The 16,119-nt window shown below is 42.4% G+C and overlaps 1 long non-coding RNA gene across 1 annotated transcript; it reads right to left on the bottom strand.

Annotated features, from left to right (window-relative positions):
- Nucleotides 1–427: 427 nt before the first annotated feature.
- On the bottom strand, nt 428–13,426 carry LOC140847716 (uncharacterized). The gene is made up of 2 exons (XR_012127768.1): nt 13,019–13,426; nt 428–3,344 (listed from the first exon to the last, which is right to left on the bottom strand). It is a non-coding gene; the product is annotated as an uncharacterized lncRNA (long non-coding RNA).
- Nucleotides 13,427–16,119: the final 2,693 nt, after the last annotated feature.

Here is a 16,119-nt window from a genome sequence, read left to right as displayed (position 1 = left end):
TGAATTGCCTAACATCACAATTATTGAAACTGGAAAAAGAAGAACAAATGAGGCCTAACGTCAGCAGAAGGAGGGACATAATAAAGATCAGAGGAGAAATAAATAAAATTGAGAAGAATAAAACAATAGAAAAAAATCAATGAAACCAAGAGTTGGTTCTTTGAGGAAATAAACAAAATAGATAAGCCTCTAGCCAAACTTATCAAGAGAAAAAGAGAATCAACACATATCAACAGAATCAGAAATGAGAAAGGAAAGACCATGAGAGACTCCACAGAAATACAAAGAATTATTAGAGAATACTATGAAAACCTGTTCTGACCTGCAGGACTATCAACGGGGGTCGACGAGCTGGAGGAGAGAATTGAAAAAAAAAAAAAAAAAAAGAGAGGCAAGGGACACAAAGAAAGACCAGCAAGACAGAATGTCTGATCAAGCTGGCACAGTTTATTGTTTGCAGGCTCAATTTATACAGGTTAGCAAGTAAGGGGTGGGTCAGGAGATAATTGGACCTTAGGTGGCGCCGGCGGGGAGGTGTACAGGGGTGATTGGGTCTTGGTTGGTGCCGGCGGGAACGGAGGACCCAGAAGAGAAGCGGGGAGTTCGCCATTTTGGGGGTTGGGGCCCTTGGGAGGGAGGTTTTAAGGGAGGGGCTTTCTCCTGGGGCAGAGGGTGTTTCTTGATTAACAAAGGACAGAAAAAGCACATGTTTCGAGGTAGCCTAACCACTAGCTCTAACCTAGAAAAGCACATGTTGCGAGGTAACCTAACCACTAGCTCTAACCTAGGAGTTCACTAAATGCATTTCTTGGTAATAGGGGAAAACTTGTTTCTAACGCGTGGATGGATTCATTGTTGCTGACTTTACAGGAAAGACTTTACTCAAACGTTGCTGTTGTCTTAAGGCTTTTGTGACCGAGTCTGCCTAAAGGCCCACAGGTTTGCTCCCAACAAAAACCTATATGCTACCAAGCTGGAAAACCTAGAAGAAATGGACAACTTCCTAGAAAAATACAACCTTCCAAGACTGACCAAGGAAGAAACACAAAAGTTAAACAAACCAATTACTAGCAAAGAAATTGAAGTGGTAATCAAAAAACCACCCAAGAACAAAACCTCCGGGCCAGATGGATTTACCTCGGAATTTTATCAGACATACAGACAAGACATAATACCCATTCTCCTTAAAGTTTTCCAAAAAATAGAAGAGGAGGGAATACTCCCAAACTCATTCTATGAAGCCAACATCACCCTAATACCAAAACCAGGCAAAGACCCCACAAAAAAGAAAATTACAGACCAATATCCCTGATGAATGTAGATGCAAAAATACTCAGCAAAATGTTAGCAAACCGAATTCAAAAATATATCAAAAGGATCATACACCATGACCAAGTGGGATTCATCCCAGGGATGACAGGATAGTTCAACATTCAAAAATTCATCAACATCATCTACCACATCAACAAAAAGAAGGACAAAAACCACATGATGGTCTCCATAGATGCTGAAAAAGCATTCAACAAAATTCAACATCCACTCATGATAAAAACTCTCAGCAAAATGGGTATAGAGGCAAGTACCTCAACATAATAAAGGCCGTATATGATAAACCCACAGCTAACATCATACTGGACAGCGAGAAACTGAAAGCTTTTCCTCTGAGATCGGGAACAAGACAGGAATGTACGCTCTCCCCACTGTTATTTAACATAGTACTAGAGGTCCTAGCCATGGCACTTAGACAAAACAAAGAAATACAAGGAATCCAGTTTGGTAAAGAAGAAGTTAAACTGTCACTATTTGCAGATGACATGATACAGTACATAAAAAACCCCAAAGACTCCACTCCAAAACTACTAGAACTGATATTGGAATGCAGCAAAGTTGCAGGATACAAAATTAACACACAGAAATCTGTGGCTTCCCTGTACACTAACAATGAACCAATAGAAAGAGAAATCAGGAAAACAATTCCATTCACAATTGCATCAAAAAGAATAAAATATCTAGGAATAAACCTAACCAAAGAAGTGAAAGACCTATACCCTGAAAACTATAAGACACTCTTAAGAAAAATTAAAGGGGACACTAACAAATGGAAACTCATCCCATGTTCTTGGCTAGGAAGAATTAATATCATCAAAATGGCCATCCTGCCCAAAGCAATATACAGATTTGATGCAATCCCTATCAAATTAGCAACAACATTCTTCAACGAACTGGAACAAATAGTTCAAATATTCATATGGAAACACCAAAGACCCTGAATAGCCAAAGCAATCCTGAAAAGGAAGAATAAAGTGGGGTGATCTCACTCCCCAACTTCAAGCTCCACTACAAAGCCATAGTAATCAAGACAATTTGGTACTGGCACAAGAACAGAGCCACAGACCAGTGGAACAGATTAGAGACTCCAGACATTAACCCAAACATATATGATCAATTAATATATGATAAAGGAGCCATGGACATACAATGGGGAAATGACAGTCTCTTCAACAGACGGTGCTGGCAAAACTGGACAGCTACATGTAGGAGAATGAAACTGGATCACTGTCTAACCCCATACACAAAAGTAAATTCAAAATGGATCAAAGACCTGAATGTAAGTTATGAAACCATAAAACTCTTAGAAAAAAACATAGGCAAAAATCTCTTGGACATAAACATGAGTGACTTCTTCATGAACATATCTCCCCGGGCAAGGAAAACAAAAGTAAAAATGAACAAGTGGGTCTACATCAAGCTGAAAAGCTTCTGTACAGCAAAGGACACCATCAATAGAACAAAAAGGTGTCCTACAGTATGGGAGAATATATTCGTAAATGACAGATCCGATAAAGGCTTGACATCCAAAATACATAAAGAGCTCATGCACCTCAACAAACAAAAAGCAAATAATCCAATTAAAAAATGGGCAGAGGAGCTGAACAGTCACTTCTCCAAAGAAGAAATTCGGATGGCCAACAGATACATGAAAAGATGCTCCACATCGCTAGTTATCAGAGAAATGCAAATTAAATCCACAATGAGATATTGTTGGGATATAGTATGGGTTAGGAATGTCATATCAGGGCAGGGTATACAGCAGTGGACAAGGCAATGATGGCCAGGGTTCCTGAAGTGGCTTAGTTCATGACCCGAAGGGCCCTCGGGTTATGGTGGTGTCCCAAGCTGGACTAACTCTGCCAGTGATCCATTAGAGGGAGTGCTCTCTCCACCCAGATTCCAGAAGAAGTCGCAGTGGTGCTGACCACAGGTTTCAGACACATCTGCTTGGTCTGATGAGGATCCCAGCAGCCTATTCACAGAAAGGATGAAAATCTGAGGAAGAACTCATTCTAAAGGAAAAAACAGTTGGGCAGTTAAGTATAGCAAATATCAATTCTCCTTCTCAAGCTCATGTATTCAGGATGAGTCATATTATTATATCAAAAGTAAAATCAGATCAATTTGACTCAGGACCTCTCTCTGACAGAGTTATAGTGAGGTGCCTGCCCTTCCCAGTGCCATGAGGAAGCCCTAGGCTTGTTGAAGAGACCTGGAAATTCAGGGAAGTTGTTCCAGTTACTATTGCTGTGTAACAAATTATCCCAAAACTTAGTGACTTAAAACAACCATTTTCTGTTTCTCATGATTCCGAGGTTCAGGAATTGGGCAAGGGCTGGGCCGGGCCATTCTTGCTCACTCCCTCACATGCCTGTGGTCAGGGGCTGACTTGGGCTCTGGGTATCGGGACACTCCACTGGGCTCATTACCCAGATGCTGCAGCATGTGGCTGACTTCCCACTGGAGGTCAGCAGGAGCTGTCAGCCAGAACGTGTGCAAAGTGTCTTCCCCAGTACGGAAATCTCAGGGTCATTGGCTTTCCAGATGTGGCTTCTCAGTGAGCAAATGTCCCAAGAGAATCAGGTAGAAATTTCACAGACTCCTCTAATCTAACTCTGGGTGTCAGGAAGAGGCTCTTCTACCACATTCTGTTGGTTTCAAGAGAGTCTTATGGCCAGCCGAGATTCAAGGGGAGAGGAAATGGGCCCCACCTTCTGATGGGAGGTCAGCAAGGTTGCACTGTAGATGGGCATGCAAGATGGGAGATACCATTGTAGCCAATATGTAACCTTTACCTGACAGTCAAATGTCTATAGTTGTGGAAGTGGTGGCATTATCCTCATGGATCAAACATGGGCATGAAAATCACTGCCAAGGCAGGAGTCTTGGTGTGTAACATCTAAACATCCTTAGGGACACCAGGTATACCTCCTTTCTGAGATTCTATGACCTCCCTGAGGGCACTGCTAGGGAAAAGGATGTCTCTGGAAACGACACACCTCTATTGCCCTCTTGACTTGGGAAATATTTCTCCCTTCTTTCAAGAGGACCCAGCATAGTCTGTTCTGTGATTTGAGAACGAAAACCAGAAAAAGGTTTTTCTCAGGGAACTTCTCTTCCTGTCCTGCAATCCCCTAAGACCTGAGAATCAAGGCTTCTTGAGATGTAGAAGAGGGGGAATAACAGAAAGTGCTCCGTCCAGTACAGGATCCCCAGACGGAAAGGGAATTAGAAGAACAAGCTGGCATCTGTCACTGAGAGTTGCCCTGCTGGGCAGACTCAGCTGGTTCAAATTTGATTGTAGATCAAGGAGGGAAGATGAATTACTGGACTCTGCAGTATTCCTTGAACAGACTAGAAGTTACTGCTCTGCAGAATTCCTTTAGAATTCTCCCTTCCGAAAAACACAGGGGTACCACAACTTGCTTTATCCCCCAGATGATAAAGTATAAAAAAGGAGGTGCACTCCTTCCCAGAGACCCTTGGCTTTCACAGTTACAGTCCCCCAGAGTCCTCAACCTCACTTGGGTCTCAAGGGCTCCCAGGAGGAGGGAAGAGCAGTTACCCAGCTCAGCAGGGAGATGCTATTGGCATCCAGTGAGCAGAGGCCCGGGATCCTCTAACCATTTTACAGGGCTTAGACCAGCCTTCAACAACAAAGAAATTTTAGATCCAAAATGTAAACAGCAATAAGATTGGGAACCTGCCTTAAATCAATCTAGAAACATTTTGGGGGAACTTCCCCAAAGTATCAGAACTAACTTCTTCATGATTTTCTAGAAGGAACATGATAAGCCCTGAGATGTGTTCTCTGTTAGATTCCCAGTCTTTGGGGATTCCGCTGTGTGCCATGGATCTTGAAACTCCTACCAATTCTTTCTTAATTCAACCTCAGCCAAACCATCATCTCTCTGAAAACCCAACATCAGCTGAAGAGTTGGAACATTAATTAGTGTCTGACTTCTCTTTCTTGTTCTTCCTGCCTAGACTTGGAAGTCCTTTCTTGTCCCACTAGCTCCTACAGAGGCATTGGGCCCACCTGGACCTCCAGCTCAGCCTGCTTCCTATGATGCCCTTATGACAGAGTCTTGTTTCACTTTAGTGCCAAACAACTTTAACACAAGGCAGATTGGTCCAAGTGTTCTAACAGACTAGCACTCAGAGCAATGTGAGAACTGGTGGGAAGAGATGAATGCCAACTGTGGTGCCCTGAGCCTGTGAGGGAATAAGAATTAAACAACTGACTTGGAGAGTTGCATTAGCTATTTCATACTATTACAATTTGTTTTAGTGAATTACCTTTCTTAGAATGCCAAATGATCTCCAAATGGCCTGAAAGATTTGAAACACTTCCAAAGCATTAACAGTTTTCTGTACTCGGTCACTGGAAGGTCTGGACTTTGGACCTGATCTTGGCCACCAGCCAAAGTGTACCAGCTTAGGATGACTTAAATTTGCAAATTCTGTAGTAACCCAAACAGGTTAGCCTCAGAGGTCAAGATGTAGGTTCTGTCAACATCATAAATTTGGACCTGTTGTGCTCACACAGCAAGCTTATTGCACATACATGGGGAATGTTCACAGGTGTGCCTCCTTGTTATATAGTTTTTGGCTTCCTTCATTTTCCTAGGTCCATTTTCAGTTCTGTCAAGGTTATGCTGTCACCTTCTCCTTAGAGAGATGGCTACCAAGATTGTATATGGCACCCACTTGTAATGAAGTGATGGCATGTAGAGCTTATCTACATAATGTCAGGGTGGTGGGGTAATATTTCTTAACACTCATCTGTGTTTCTACCCCATTATAAACCCACCAAATTCTTTGAACTATACCCCAAGGAATTCTTTCCTCCCTGGAACTAAACAGATGCGAGTCATCCATTGGGAAAACAAACAGTCAGGAATAACTTGAGATAGAAAGAGTCCAGAATTAGATTTTCAATCACAAAGATTATGAAAACATCAATGACACATAAAGGAGAGAGAAGAAATAGGCAGAATAACAGGGAAATATACACAGGAAATAATAGGGAAAATAAAAATGGAGAAACTTGAATTCTCGAGGGAAATCATCTTCTGGAGCAAAGTAGGAGCCACGTGGAAGCAGACCCAGTCCTGGGCTGACCTTCCCGTTGCTGCCCTTACAGCGCTACCCATCCCCCCCCACTAAGGGTTCAGCTGGAAATGAAGATTCTCTGGGCCTCCTCCCTGTCCCATCTTCTACCTGAATAGAGATTACGGGGTGATGGGGACACAGTTGGGAGACTTCCTGCGTGACCAAGTCAGCACTTAAAGAGGCAATGTAAAGACCAAGCTGAGACCAAAAGGAAGCACACGTTCTTTCCCACACTAATGCATCCACAGGAGAGGGGGTCTCAACCTAGTTCTAGCATTTGGGGGGAAGCCAGAGCTCGTTCTTGACTTCCTCCTTCCTTCTCAGTATCCCCCCTCCCCTCCTTTTCCCTCCCCTTCTCTTTCCCCTTCTCTCTTCTCTGCTCCTTCTCAATCTCTGTCACACACACACTCACACACACAAATTTAAACTCACACAAAATTCTGAGAAGGTATAATCTTCCATTTTTCTTGACCTATTTCCTACCACCCTGTCTGACTTCACAAATCTACCTACCTTTAAGGGGATCAGGATGAAGTATCATCATGCCCGATTAATACATAGCCATTAAATTAAATCTGTAAAATTATGGGCTCCCTTCATAAAAGATCCTTTGTCCTAAGGGCACATTTTCTTTTTTTCTAAGTTTCAGCAGATGAAGTGACCCAAAAAGTCCTGAACTGCATTTAGATCTTCTTGACCAGTTGGAGCCATGTAGCACCCCAAAGGAGAGTTTTTCTGCCAGTCTGAGCTTCACATTTAATGTATCACAGGGATAACAAGGAATCATTTTTAAAGGGTTTAGAGATGTCTATGATATTTAAGAGGATCAGATTTAAAATTCATAAGGTCTACATGTTTATGGCCCATCATCCCAGCTCTGTCACTGTTCAGTTGTCTGACCGTTTCCCAAACTTCTCCAATTCTCTCTTTCCGTGTCTTTAATATGAAGAGGTTAAGCTCTGTACTGCAGTCTATCTTCCCAGCAGGCTTTGGTCGTCCATAGGATGTTACTCTGTTCCTTATTCTCTTTTCTCCTTGAATATCTGTGTATGGGATTTTCCCTTATTATTGTTCTGCTGCTCATTTTCATGTGCATTTCATTTTCCAGGGCTTTTAGAAGAAGACTTGGTACCAGTAGCTTGTCTGTCTTCCCAGAGCCCCCCTTTCTGTGCCTCCCACTTTGCCTCCTGATGCGCCCTTGCCCCATCCCCTCCTCCAGTTGTGTCTGGGCCCTATCTTTCTCCATTTCCCTTATCTGTCTCCTGCCCACCTACAAGCGCCTACTAGTGAGGGCCCTGCTCTGGGAGGAAGCCCAGCTTGCTCAGGCCTGGGCGCACATGGGACTGGGCCCCCACTCCTCACCCCCACCCCTCCCCCGTCCCTTACACTACTCCGTGATGAGAATGGGTGAGCTCTCCCAGATTTAGCCCCCCCTCTCAAACTCACTGGCCTTACTTCCCAGGGAGCACCTGCCGGCAGTGTGGGGACCCCCCTGCTCTCAGGGCCGGCACACACCAATGTCCCCTTCTTCCCCCACTTTCTCTCACATGGAAGCCAGTGCACACAGCTTTCTCTCATGTGGTTGGTCCACACCCACCTGTATTTTGGAATTCCTGGACACACACTGTGTCTCTTCTCCTTTTGCTATCTCATTGCTCTACCCCTTTTTGTGAACAATTGAAAAGTTTCACAAAACCATGCTGTTGCTTCCTGGAGTTATCAAGAGTAAATATTTTCATTTTCTGTTTTGAATCACAGACTTCCTGGAGTTATCAAGAGCAAATATTTTCATTTTCTGTTTTGAATCACAGACAGTACCCACACGTTCGTTGTCTCTTCAATATTCTAAAGTACAAATAACTATAATAGGAAAATGAGACAGATACTGATTTTTCAAAGATAAATGAGCCCTGATTTTCACAGCCCAGATAGCTTGTGGTAGAATTAAGTGGCTCCTCAAATAAGGCCGGTAACCGAAGTGTCAGCCTCTGACTTCCGTAATCACCATTCCTTAACATAGTGTAAGAAAGGTGAGGAAGGCAAGTCATGTGTCTCTCTCCCGAGTTGTTCACTTGGCAAGCAGCCCTGACTGTCCCTTACCATGCTACCTCCAAGGCATGGCTGCTCAGTTCCCAGAGCACCTCCTGCCCAGTAGATTTCACCAAAGGGCTAGATGGAGGGCAAGACATACCTGCCTTCACTGTTGTGGCTCTCTTTCCTCCACTACATTACACACGAGGCTTTACTGAAGACTCGAGCTAACAAGGGAATTCCAGAATGGAGGAGAAAGATCTGTGTCTTTCTGTATCCTCATGAAGGCTTTTTTGTAGGTCCAAAAGGAAATAGCATCCATTAAGTCTAAACTTTCTAAAGAGCCTTCATGGATACTTCCTAAATTCACTGTTCTGTACCCTTTTGCAAAAGTACCTTCTTCTAATTCCCACTCCTGTGAATGTCTATGAACATTTTAGAAAACCTCGTGCCCTACCCATAGCGAGCAGGGCTGCATTTCCTCAGTGCTCAAATATTTATGTTAGCCTAAGTTCTGAGGGTTCCAGCAGAACAGAGATCAAACTTATTTCAGTTTTTGGTGGGTATAGGTACCCCAACACCCATTCTGTAAAAGTCTTTTCCCCAGTGTGACCTGCAGCTTTGTTCTCTGTTCTTATTGCCTGAGAAGTAGCTGCTAAGTCAATCAAACAGACCAAAACACACGTGCACGCACATACGTGCACATATACCGACCTCTTCCAAAAACAATTATGAATTCTCAGTCAGGTTTAAAACCACCAGACATCATTGTACTAGGCCATGATTTATAACGCCACCTCTATCGCCATGGAGTTGCCTCTTCATGTTACTATGCCTGCGATTTTTGGTTGCTCTGGCTCCTCCTCCACCACTTACACACACACACACACACACACTCACATGCCCACTTTCAGACATTCTGATGCTAGAAATACCCCATCACTGAGAGAAACACCTCAAAACAATCATTCCCTTTTTTGACCAAAGATGCTGCCAAAACTTTGAAATTACTCTTTTTAAGAATACAATCACGTGCTTAGGTAAGAGCCATCTTCCTCCTAGTCTAGGTGAGAAGGGAAGAGTAGAAATCACTTTCATTCTTACAATGATATTCAGCAATATCCTAGCTCAACACAGCACTTTCTCAAACTCGGTACTGAAAGTACAAGGCAACATGCAAAGAATTGCTTTCTGCTAGTAGCCCGAGTTGTCCCCACCCAGCTGTATTCAAAGGGGCCTTAGGAGGGAAGAAACTGTTGTGTGAGATCTGCTTGCCTACTACCCTCAGCCTTGCCCTCTTCTCTCACAAAGTCAATGGGAGCCTGGCCCCTGGCTCCCCTAAGGCATCCTCTTCTACTCCACTCTTACCTCTTCATGCAATGAATTATTGAGATGACACTGCATCTCTCCTCCAGACCCACAGAATTCTCTTTTCTGAGGTTTCTAGTGCAAGAAGATGGTAACAGCAGCACAGCAGCCATGATGCCCAAAGAGCACAAAGGGAGCTCTGTTTGAGGGAAACTTCCTTTCAGGGACTGAATGAAGCATTAGGGAAAAGGTGGTCTTTGGAATCAAAGAGATCTGAGTTTAAATCCTGACTTTGCCAATTACTTATTATATAACCCTGGACTTAGGCTCACTAGGTCTCATTATAGAATGTTGGAAAATAAGAATAATAATACATATCTCAAAAGACTTGGTCCATAAATGACTAGATCTGTAAAGGACTCCATTCTGTGCATGCTGTGGAGAACAAATATGAACCTGCCTTACAACACTTGGTTGCAAAAAATGTCATTGATTTTTCAAAATGAATAAAATTTGATTCTAAGTCCACACTCATGAGGGTTTGAGAAAAATTCCTTCTCAGGTTCTAGTACAAGTAACATTTGGACTGAGCTAAATCCTCTGCTGCCATAATAGAAAGTAAATAAATAATGTCCATAATCAATGAGAACCACTCTATCTCACTGTTTCTATAAGATAGCATATTATATGGTAATTTGGGTATAAATACCAGAAGAAATAGAAGAAAAGTGGTTTCTTTAGGAATAAAAACGGCATGGTGGTAATCAAGTAAGGCAGAGAATATTTAATTGTTAATTATGTGCATGTATTTATCACAATAACAAAATTAATTATAAAACAGACGTCCTGTACTAGTTTCTATATGCACAGGGGTTCCTTTAGATCTATCATCTGGACTCAGAGTCAAAAAATCCTAGTGGTTTGAAAGTCCCTAAATTTTTCTTTCTATAAAACATTTTGCAGTTAGGCCAACATACAGGAGCATATAAGGCCATGACATGAAAACTGTCCATGATTTCCCTGCACCAAAACATTTCGTTAAGTGTTACTTGAACATCATTCACTCCTTTGTTGAAATTCTACCATCAATTCGTTCTGGGTCATTAGACAACTTGCTTCACTTCTACCAGCCTTAGTGTCCTTATCCATAAAGTTAGACCATTTTAAAAGGTTTCTTCTAAAATCTGATATTATTTCTGTGTTTGTTATTGTCTATCAGAATGGAGATAGAGTGATTTCTGAAGCCCTTTTAAGATTTAAAGTGTTGAGAACCAAGAAGATGCAACTCAGAACCGAGTTGATGCTGGGTTGGCATCTCTTTCACAGCAGCTACCTGCTTAGGTGTTGTTCCATGACCTTCCATTCTCACTCCTTGAGCCCCATGATTCAAAACAGTCCCTAGTTCAGACCTGGTGAAATCTTCTCCTGCCTTTCTCCTAGGTCTCAAGAAAAGACTCCAAAGCAAGACAGAGCAGGGGCACCGTGGGATCTGCAGCTGGCTCATAAAACATAAACTGAGTCACTAACACAGTACAAGCAGTGGACAGAAAGAAACAGCTTGAGGTTGGATGTTTTAGAATGTTTCAAGAAAACCAAGAACCACATCTGAAGCTGCACTGGGTACTGATGTTTCTTTATTGGTAACATCCTGAGGAGCTTGAAAACCTCCCACCTGTACAACATCAGTAAATACTAAAATTAGCTTCTCTGAATAATTCAAAGGAAAGAGGGTTTGGTTTTATTTCACATTGGATTACACGATTTCAAAGCTTAGTTCTTCTGCATTCAAAAGCTACTGTGTAGACAAGATTTATGAAGGGAATGGTTTATCTTAGGGTAGGCTCAAATATTTTAAAACAATCATGAGACTATTGTACTTTTTTAAATAAAGTATGTTTCTGTTTAAAATCTTGTAAACTTGTTTTTAACCAGGTTTCCTTAGAAGACACATATTTTGTGGCCATCGTAAATCTCATCCTCAAGTAATTCTTCCATTTTCAGGCTTGCTCCGAGCTCCCAGAAATAAAACTCCCCACACATAGAGGGAAAAGACCTATTTGGTTATGTAGAGCCTCTCTTTCTCTCACCAAATATCACTCAGGATTCTTCCCTGAGGCATCTTCATCCAATGATTTGTACAGCTTTACAGTAACTCAAGAAATTGTGCATCCCTGGCTTCTTTTGAAGAGAATATGCCACAATTTTTCATCATTGCCGTTAAGTTTCAATTCCCCACCCAAACCCTTCTTTTCTCATTAGCTTTCCCTTCACCGTGGGGGGCCTCTCACTCAGTCTGTCTTTGCTTGGCAATGACATCTTTAGCTTTTATTAAATGGCTTTTTGTCTGCTTGCTTTTAAGGCATTTAGTTCCAAAGTTTCACCACCACAGAGGTTTATTCCTAAATTCCTCTGCATTTCCATAGCACCCAGGCATTTCTTCTCTGTTGTATTTTCTCTGGGCAAAAAAAAGAAATTCTCCCCCATCCCTGTGCCTCCGTTAGGGCAGCCAATAGAGGCACAAAGCTCTTTCCTTTGGGACGTCACAGGATTTTCCTCTTGAAACTCCCAAGGTCCATCAAGTTTATGGTCTTTCTTTTCCAAGGTGGGAAAAAGTAGTGATTTATTAGTCAATTCAACAAACATTCCCTGACTAGCAAATATGTTCCGAGCAATGTTCTAGGGGCTGGAGAGGTTACATGAGCAGGAAAGACCGAGCCCTTGTCTTCAGGAAGCTAACACTCTAGGGAGATAGAAAAATAAAGGGTAATGTGTTGGGCAGTGACTAGCGATGAAGCAGAACAAAGCTCAGTAAGGAACCAGTAAGTGTCCGGGGCACTACTTCGGCGGGGAGGAGGGGAGAGTGAGGTGGTGGGGTTTCAACAAAGCCTTGACAGAAATGAAAAATTCAAACCAAGAAACATGAGGGAAATATAAGGGTATTTAGCAGACTTGGGTTTTTTATAAAGGAACCTACAAGCTGGGCTGCAATTTCCCTTTTGGGTAAAGAGAAACTTAGTAAAATTCTTCATTTTGTTTTCCAAGTGTTTACTGCCACAGATGAGTGTAACAAACACAGCAAAATGCTTCCTTCACTCAGCGAACACTGGGTGCCTGTTCTCGTGTCCCTCAGAGGAAGGGTCGGAGCAGTCGAGCTGGAGGGAGTCCCAGAAGGCTTTGCTGGGAACAAGGTCTTAGGAATCTATCTGAGGTAACAAAAGAACTGAAAACTTACTGCGTCCTGGCAACAATGTAGTATCTGTCACAATTCAATGGGTGACACTTCTGCTGCTCTCCCTTGGGGTCTCCTTGCCCGACAAAGTGGCCCGGGGTCCTCTGAGGCCCGACCAGGCTGGGGCGCCCACGATGGCATCGTCACTCACGTGGGGGCCCCTCAGAACGCTCAGCGCCGCACCCCTCTCCCTCTGGGGCTCCTCCCGGTGGCCTCTCTCTCTCTCTCTGGCAGGACAAACTCCTTAAATGCAGACTGGCTTCCAGGACCACAAAACCAGAGGCTGTCATATCTTCCTAAGGCTCAGACAGTGTCACCCCTCCCACATTCCACTGGTTAAAGGGACGCCCCGGGCCAGTCCGTGCCACACTGGGAGGAGCTGCAGTGGGCGTTCAAGCAGAGGCAGAGTTCACTTTGGAGACAAGCTGCCACCAACAGCAATTTTACATATTTAGTCAGAGGCCAAACCAGATTCAAACAACCTGTTTTCTTTGATCTGTTTTCCTTTTCTTATTTTATTTTTTTGAGAGGGCATCTCTCATATTTATTGATCATATGGTTGTTAACAACAATAAAATTCTGTATAGGAGACTCAATGCACAATCATTAATCAACCCCAAGCCTAATTCTCGTCAGTCTCCAATCTTCTGAAGCATAACGAACAAGTTTTTACATGGTGAACAGTGCAAGGGCAGTCATCACAGAAACTTTCGGTTTTGATCACGCATCATGAACTATAATCTGTTTTCCTTTTTAACTCAAACTGAGCTAAACATCTCTCGTTAAATCCAAAGTAATACTTACATAAAGCTCAATGACACAAAATGCCATTCATTTGCTGTATCTCCCAGTTTGTCCCTTCTTCCTCTCCAATCCAGAGCCCCCTGTAATGTTCTGTGTGCTTTCTTAAATTATGATATATATATATTTATGTCCAAAAGCACTGATACAGCAGCATTTATAGCTCAGAGATAAAGTACTAGACACTGTCACCAGTATTTCAAAGAGCTTCTGTGAAGATACATTATCCCAAACTTGGATATAAGGCAGAGACAGCCTTTCAACGCCACACTGGGGCATGGCTTTATAGGCCTGACAAAAGGCCTGTAGATAATTATTTAATTATCTACAACATACTATGTTTAACTTTGCTACCTAGTAATTAGATTCTGTGAAGTCTCGTAACTTCTGTCCAGGAGAAACACTAATGATTTCCATCTAGTATATAAAATAATCCCAAAGATTTGGGCTTTATTTGCCCTGTGGGACATTAATGGGTTTTGTATCTAAACTAGTAATTTGTTTTATCATTGTTTAAATGCTTGTAAATAAATACCCAGTTCCTCAAATCCTCCTGGAACCAGCTTCACCATCTTATTGGCTTATCCATTAAAGAGTTATAGCAATTTTTGCCACAAGACCATTCTATATTTTATGAGAATTGGGTTTCAACTTTCTGAAACTATATTTTGACACTAAGAAGACTCCAGTGAAATTTCTTGGGGGCAAGAAATGGGGCAGCAGTGGCTGACACAGGCCATGGCCATAATTCTATCTATGCAGAGCTGGTTAACTCAGCCCACAGAACTGGTATCTTATTTGGCAGTAAACTTTTGCCAGAAATGTTCACAAGCACTTCAATTCACATGCTCAGGGCTCTTTTTCTGGGATTCAAGAAGCTCTGAAAGGAAAATGCTAAGCACTTAAATTCCAACAGGATTTTTACCACCTGGAAAGGTAGCAGGATGAGCAAAAGGGAAGAGTCAGGGGCAGAACTTTCTGGAAAAAGACCACCATCTCTAATTTGGCACTGGAATTTGGGGCTTTTGACTAACGAAGTTAACAATCCCTATGCACCCATATCACAGCATATGTAAGAATTGCCATAGGAAAAGCTGGCCGAGACCCAGGGCATGCTCCTTTATGGGTCTGCTCAGCAGCTGTTTCAGATTCCCAAGAGGCACCTGGGGGTCCAGCACTCTGTCCCCACCACATCACTGGGTATTCCTCTCCTTGTCCTCACCAGCACATTAGTGGGCAAAATCTCATGCCACAAGTGAGGGGTTATCATACATGTGATGTGTTATATTTTCCTCTATCTGAACTTAATTTCTATTTGAGTCCCCAGTGTGCTGACTGGTGAAAACATAATCAGATTCAGTTCACAGCCAGTTCTGCTCCTACCTCTGTGGGTACAGTGGAGTCCAAAAGGGTGTGAGAACACTGGGCACCCAGCAGGATCCGCCTGCTCTGGCACCTGTCGGGCTGACTGTGGCTGCTGCCAGAGCACCCCTCACTTCCAGCCTTTGCTGCACGCCAGCCCTGACTGTGTCTCAGCCGAATCCTGGAGTCTTTGGATTCCACAGCAGGTGTGTTTCTGTTCCCAGACCTTTGTAGGGACTCTGAAGTTCATGCTTTCAACCCTCTCTTTCTAGACATCCCACACAGCCATTTCTAATCCACAGCTTGCTAGTTTAAGAAAAATTATTTACTGCCTGAAAATAAGATGAAAACATGGGTAAGTGTTCTTTAAACTTATGGACATCATCTAACAGGCTCTCTTACAGGTCATTTGATGCTGTGGGGCAGAGTTTCTTATCTGTTTTTTATGATCCCTCTCTCAGAGAAAAACAGAATTACATTCCATCTTGATTTTAATGAATTAATTTAGTCTAATTGATTTAATGAATAATCACTTGGTTGATTAATTAGTTTGATTTACCCTAATGAGAGAAAAATAGTCAGCAATAAGATACTTTCGGGTAGGGCTGAGCTTTGGAAGGCACAAACCATTGTAAAACCTAAGATTTTTTTTTTGCCCACTAAGAATTAATTTTCATCTTCCCAGGGACAAAATCACCCTTCAATTGAGAATTCATAAAACAGGGGAAGACAACTTTGTTTGACTCACTACTTACTATTAATTAAGGCTCAGGTTTTTCTTATAGAAAATTGGTAAGTTGCACTTTATCTTTGTCCAGTAGGCTCACAAATTATTTCTGTCAATAGAACAGATAATCCCAAAGTGTACAATTGTATTACCTTGTAAGAATACATTATTCAGTTACATACTGCTTTCTTACATTTTCCTTTGAACTAGCTTT

The sequence above is a fragment of the Manis javanica genome, chromosome 2, assembly GCF_040802235.1.
Source record: "Manis javanica isolate MJ-LG chromosome 2, MJ_LKY, whole genome shotgun sequence".
In the NCBI taxonomy this organism is placed as follows: domain Eukaryota; kingdom Metazoa; phylum Chordata; class Mammalia; order Pholidota; family Manidae; genus Manis; species Manis javanica.
Note: the sequence above shows the minus strand (reverse complement) of the source record. Positions and strands in the feature narration are given on the sequence as shown.